Below are 6907 nucleotides of genomic sequence, written 5' to 3' on the forward strand. Positions count from 1 at the left end.
CCTGATGATGAGGAAGCTGGAGGAAGGCATCAAGCCATGAGAGAGTCCACAGATGCCGGGAGCATGAGTGGGGTGAGCTGAGACCCTTCCCCAGAGTTTCAGTTTATTGTTTCTTTTCTTAATTTTTTCCCTGGGCCCCAGGGCTGGCAGAAGTGGCTGCAGGCACTGCTCAAAGGGCAGAGCGGACTGGGGCCATTTTGGGGATCTCGATGCAGAGAATGAGATCCAGCACACTATCAAGGACAGCCCACCATCCTGAGGGCACTGGAGCAAAGCAAGGAAGACTGGAAACAGGATGGATGGAGAGGAAACAGGAGGCAACACCGGGGGAGCAAGCCGACTGACCATTGTTTGGTCACCCTAAGAGGCTGGCACATGGTTGGAGTGCAGAGGAGGTGTAGCCCCAAGAGCACTTGCTAGGAGTGACACCTGACCCACAGAGAGCAATTGAAGGGAGCCCCACAACTAAATGGAAGATCTAGGTCGTGGCAGGCGAGTGTCAGAGCTTCCCTCAGGGAGAACGTGACCTGATATCGAGACCACTAAAACAGTCTCTGCAGCAGACCCCAGGCACACGCTCCAAGGTGGCCAGGGAGCATCTACACGAGGCCAGGCTGGTGCATAAGGTTTCATGGATCCTTTGCTTTCTCCATATGATCTCCTGTGTGACATCTACTCAACTTCAACTTTATCTCTGCAAGAAAAATGAGCTTGTTAATTTAAAAACATCTCCCCATTTGCTTTCACTTTTTTCACTGTGTGGGATATTATTCTCTCCAAATACATTTCGCCTCATGTTGGTCCCACAACCCACACTCTCCCACCCACATACCTACCATTTCCCACACTACTTCTCTTCCAAGAAAAGGTTTTCATTATCAGTGTTTCTTTTTATGTAAGTAGTAAGTTTTTAAAAGCACAACTGTGTCATATCTACTTTATGTAATGCAAAATATTTCCTGGTTTTTTTACTGAATTTTTTTCTTGTTATACCTTACAATCTCCCTCCTACAATCTTCCTCCCATGCCATCGTTTCCATGTGGTTACAGAACATGTTTCATATGCTCTGGGTAACATTTTGAATAGAGCACAGCTTGCTGTGATCTTGGAATCCACACCTCCGCTGCTACACTCCCATTATCCTACCAGGAAGTGAGAAGCTTTTTCTTTCTCCTTGTTGGCAGTATCCCCTTTGTTTTTTATCATTAATTGACCCAGCAAATCTGCCCCAACTGAAGAAGTGTCATTTTTCTGTCCGTTACTGAAAAGTGACAAAAAGTTTTTCTTGTATTATTAAAGAGAGAAACAGGACATGTTAATCTGACCTTTAAAGGATGTGCACAAAATAGGAAACTGAAATTCCCTCGAAGCTGTCCTGATCATGCCCTTTTCCCCTTACAATGTGCAGTTCCTTTAAATTGTTTTAGTTGTGCTAAGAAAAACAGTATACAAGTATAAGGTGAAAGACTGTCTTTATTACCTATGCCTTGTTTAAGCCAAAAGACAGGTACAGTAATCTGACTGGACTCGCTTAGTGCAACACACTTACTAGTTCAGGAGCCTAGGGGCTACTGAAGCTTTTGAATTTTTCTTAGTCTATTTATAAAATAATACATTTATTAATCCTTTGGGACTCATTTTTAGGCAATTTACTCAAAATTCTAGTTAATATATAACCAAAACTGCTGAACTAAGGATAACAATTTTGTGGGGAAAAAAGTCTATCGTCTTGATCAGCAATACATTTCTCTCTCTTGAGATTTTGATACTTGCATATTTTCTGGTGTTTTTCCACATCTTGAAAAAATAGCCCTTACAAAGAGATGAGAAAGGACATGCAATCTAACAAATGTATATTTTTTTCAAAATATCATTTTATGAATCAGCTATTTTTTCTCCAGTTGTATACATTCCATTCATTACTGCCTTGTACATTTCAGAATAATTCACATCAATGACCAAGAGAAAGTAACGTGTAACATGGTAGCATATGACTGCATTTGTATAAGTATTAGTGTGAAAGTATTAGATAGGATATACAACCTGCAGAATTATTTTACACAACTTACTTCATAGAACTCTTTCTGTGACCTCCCACTTCCAGATGTGTGAGTATGTTATAAAATAGAATAAGCTAGTTATTACAGTTCCTTGTGCTAATCACAGTCACTCAGGAATTAGTGTATCATAGTTTCATAGTTGGTAGGGTCAGAAGGGGCCTGAGCAGATCATCAAGTCTGACCCCCTGCCATGGACAGGAAAGAATGCTGTGGTCAAACAACCCCAGCGAGGTGATTATCTAGCCTCCTTTTGAAGACCCCCAGTATAGGAGCAAGCACCACTTCCCTTGGAAGTTGGTTCCAGATCCTAGCCACCCTGACAGTGAAGTAGTGCCTCCTGATATCTATCCTGAATCTACTCTCCATCAATTTATGGCCATTATTCCTTGCTACTCCCAGTAGTGCTCGGGGGAACAGGGACTCTCCCATTGCCTGCTGGTCTCCCTTGGCCAGTTTATAGACAGCCACCAGATCCCCTCTCAGCCTTCTCTTGTGTATCAAAATGTATATATTTATCAATATTTATTATTTTCTTATCTAAGATTGTTTGTATGTGAGTCTGATTTAGGCTACAATCTCAGAAGACGATAAGATGAGATTGCAAATCTCTGTGCTCTTTCTTATGAGGATCAATCCAAACACAGCAAGTGAAAATACTAAATTAATGGAGAGAAAGAGTGCCATCTGACATATTGAAAATGGTAGTAAAAAGTGAAGATTAAAGCAGAGATTAACCTGATTCCTGATCACAAATTCAGATTTTTTACCAACTATACAAAGGTTGCTGCACGGTGAATCCCCAGGGAACCAAATTATAACAGTTTATCTTGCAAATCACACCTTGCAAGGGCTTTGGATAAGTAATAGAACATGGTTTCTGGTGGCATGGTCTTTTCTCATTGAGACCTCTTTGCTTTAGAAGCTTATCCATAGAACATGGAAGAGAGTTTGACTGTATTTCTCTACCACCCATATTTTGGGGAAGGACTCCAGAGCAAAAGCTTTGTCCTGAAACCTGGTGACATTTACATTATGATATAGGTTGTGTTCAAATTTAGGGTGCATTAAACTATAAGAAGGAACCGAACCTTTTGTGTTCATCAATCCCTGCCTTATTACAGTTGAACTAAATACCCTTACTTTTATAAGCTGAAAAAGCCTCTTCAGTTAGAGGACCCTTATATTGTGCAGTAATATCAGAAGAGCCTGCCTAAAATACCCTCACGGAGTTTGCACCAGCTCTTAACTGGGAGGGAAAGAAGAGTGTGGCAAGGGCAGACATGCACACAGACATACACATACACAAAGCCCACAGATCTGGTAAGAAATATAGTGCATTCACACCATATGGTGCATTCACACCATCGTGATGCAGTTGCAGTAGGATTATCTGAATTAGCCTGTGAAATGTATTTTGATGCTTAGGCTGCTGCTCAATGAAAAGCTGAGAAATCGAAAACAGTGACAGAAAGATATCTATTGTCACAAGGACTTTGATACCTAAAGTTGTGTTTCAGTTGTATTGTGTACAAAAAGAGAAAAAGTGTACAGTAAGAACATAATAGTATTGAAATGATGTTGTTTCCAGGATGGTGTAGGAGATATGCAGAAGACAAGAATTCTTGTGGATGTTATCTTTTATTTGGCCAACCAGATGGTTGGTATAGACATAAGCAAGTTTTGGGGTATCACAGCACCCTTCCTCAGGCCTCTCAATTCTTGCCAATAAGAACATGAATGTTATCATCTCTATACATCAAACTTTTTTTCTATACTGGGGTAATCTGTACACAGAAATATTAAGTTATACTTTCTTTGATTGAAATTATTAGTAGCTGGTGCATAGAAAACATCTTCCTGCAAACAGTGGGACCACTAACATAGGTTCGCTCTTTTGGTCCGCTCTAGTGAAATGGTCTCTTAGAGAATGTTTGTACTTCAGGCTACCTAATGTAGCTTTGGACAGTAACATAGTTTAGGTACCAGAAGAAGGTACCAGTAACATAGTTTAGGTACCTGCAACAGCATGGATCCCAGTGGGCTATTTTACGCTGCTGAGGACCAGTGTAAGTTAACCTGCTCTGAGCCATTGTTAGCTCACTTAAAGCTACTTCAGGTCTCTATACTGCACTGCATTCTGAAGGACAACCATGCCTTTCAACATAGAGGGAGAGATTTTCAAAAACACTTAGGGAAGAAGAAGCCCCATGATTTTTTTTAATGGGTTTCATACTTCTGTATTCTTCAGGTCTATTTGAAACTCTCTCTGGACAAGCTTCTCAGGTCTAAAGTAAACAACACATTTTCAAACATTAAGTATTACATACCCACTACACTGAAATAATAATAGCTTCTCATTAACTTAAATGTCTGGGATTTCACCCAAAGTGAGGGGAGAATTAGAATTCAAGGGGCAAGGAGTTCTATCTGCACTTTGGATATATTTAGGCCTGTAAGGTGCGTCCAAATGAGCCCGCACATGCCTCTTGCCACATCTCAAGGCAGTTTGAGATATGGCATGGGGCACATTGGGCACAAAAAAATGATCCCCGCACTGCATACTTGCACAGGGGCTCAAAATTTGATTCCTGGATATCCAGGTATCAAAACAACTCACAGAAAGAAAGTGGGCAGGACATGGTCCACAACCATGCCCTAAGGCAACTGGAGACTGGGGTCCTTCAAAGGCTGCCCCTTTGGCTGCCCCTTGCCCTGGTGCTGAAGCATGCTGCTTCCATGTGCAGGGCAGCCTGGACCTGGTGCAGGCTGCAAGGACTCTGGCTCCGTCGGAGGGAAGTTAGGGACAGGGGGTAGGGGAGACTGGAGCTGGGGGGCTATGGGGGTTTGGGGAACTGTGGGTATGGGGGATGGGAGGGGTGGTTCCCCCTCTTGCCCCCTGCATGGTTTACAGCCCCCCCCCCAGCAGCAACCCATCAGGGCACTTGGAGCCCTCCTGGCAAAGCTTCCCTGCAGTGCGGGCCAGCTCAACTCAGCCCTGGCCACCAGGCACCCAGCGCTGCTTGTGGCAAATTGTGCAGAGCTGTGCTCTTTCAGACAGCTCCAGGCTGCGGCTGTCACCCAAGGCCCTGCGCTGCTCGTGGGGACTGCCTGTCACACCGGGCTGGGTCTTGCATCTACAGGCCTCCTGGGCAAGCCCCCTACACACAACCCCTGCACACCCACAGCCCCCCCCCACAATTGACCCACAAACCCCACACCCCCAAGCCACCCCCACAACCTTCTTACCACACCTTACCCTGTTTTAGGAGTAAGGGTACTGGAGCAGGAGGCAGGCTGTGGGTTGAGAATGAGGGGCAAGGGCAGGGGCAGTGCTTCTCAGCACTACACATCCTGATGAGCAAAGAGGGTAGGGGCAGCTCTGGTTTTTCTATGACAAAAAAGCCAAATGTAAATGCCAAAGTGTATAGATATTTAGAATTTATTTTATTATAATGATAGAGGCATTGATAGGCTTCCCAATTGTTTTAAACCTGTAAGTATATCAATAAAACATTGCCCATCTGATCTCTTTATATCTAGCGGCATTTCTTTTAATAGCAAAAGAACACCATTGTAATGAGAGAATTTGGGTTTCTTATAAGAGAATTTGCAATTTTTAAACAGGGAACACAAGAATCTCTGCTGGTAACACAAGTGGTGAGACCCGGGCAGAGGAGCCTGTCAAGGGCCAGCACTGGAGACCCAGCTGGAGGGCAGATGAGGTGACTGACTTCTTGGCCATTCAGAGCCAAGAGGACATGCTTTGACAGTTCGCAGAGCAGGGACACCCCATCTGGATCTGGCAGGTGTACAGCCAGGGGGCCTCAGTTCCAAGGGGGCAGATGCTGTTGCAGGTGGTAGCAGGTCACAGCCTGGCAGCAGCCCCCACTGCCAGACTGCTGCAGTGGATAGAGGGAACAGAGGCCACTTCAGGTCAGGGCTGCTTCAGCAGTCCAGCTGGCTTAAGGGGTAGTGTCCCCAGATACCAACTGGGTGGGTCTCAGAAGCTCCTATCTATTTGTAACATTCAAACACCATGGGCCCTAAGGCCCACCTGGCTAACTAGTAACTCTTATTGTCGTATTGTCTGGGGGCTAAGGGGTGAATGCTACAACAAAATACTTGGGACAACAAAGGCAAAAAACAGGACAGGAGTGATGTGACAGTCAAAGGGTCAAAACATGAAACTGAGTGCACCTGAGGGGGACACCGAGCAGAGCCCCCTGGGCAGCACCCACCAGTCCTCCAAGGCATCCAAGGAGCCAGTGGATGCCACCCACTGGTGCTTTGCCTGAAAGTGTGTGCAGACAAGTGAAAGGAAAGCAGCCCCATGGTCTCCAGGCACCTTCCCGGCCAGAACCTCCTTCCTGGTCAAGTACAGGGCTCACTTGGCAAGGGCCAAGAGGCGGTTGACCAGGAGGTCCTGGGACTTGGTGGGGCCGCAGATAGGGTGCCCAAAAATAAAAAGGTGGGAGGTGAAATTCCGCCAGAACCTCAAGAGAAGGTGGAGGTGGAGGGGTTGCAGCCTGGAGCACTTGAGTGTCATGGACCAAGAAGCTCCTGAGGGCAAGTATCCCTTAGCTGGTCACCAAGGCAAGTTTTTATACAGCACAGGTGCTGGCTCCAGGCTCTAACTCCCCCTGGCTGCAGATCTGGGAGGAGCTGGGCAGGGTTATTTTGCCCCAAATGGCAAATGGGGTCATCACCAAGAAGGACTATGTTACAGTCGCCCGAGTATGTAGGGGGGCAGTCAGGAGGGCCAAAGCAGAGATGGAGATAGGACTAGCTTCCCGGATTAAGGACAATAAGAAGTCCTTCTTCAAATACATAGGGGGTAAAAAGAGGG

General features: G+C 45.2%; 1 protein-coding gene across 3 annotated transcripts in view; it reads left to right on the plus strand.

Moving 5' to 3' along the window:
- DLGAP1 (DLG associated protein 1) overlaps positions 1–6907 on the plus strand; it is a 546520-nt gene that overhangs the window by 354633 nt on the left and 184980 nt on the right. The gene's annotated exons all lie outside the window — the stretch shown is intronic.

Source organism: Crocodylus porosus, unplaced genomic scaffold (assembly GCF_001723895.1).
Source record: "Crocodylus porosus isolate Cpor-Errol unplaced genomic scaffold, CroPor_comp1, whole genome shotgun sequence".
Taxonomy (NCBI): Eukaryota; Metazoa; Chordata; order Crocodylia; family Crocodylidae; genus Crocodylus; species Crocodylus porosus.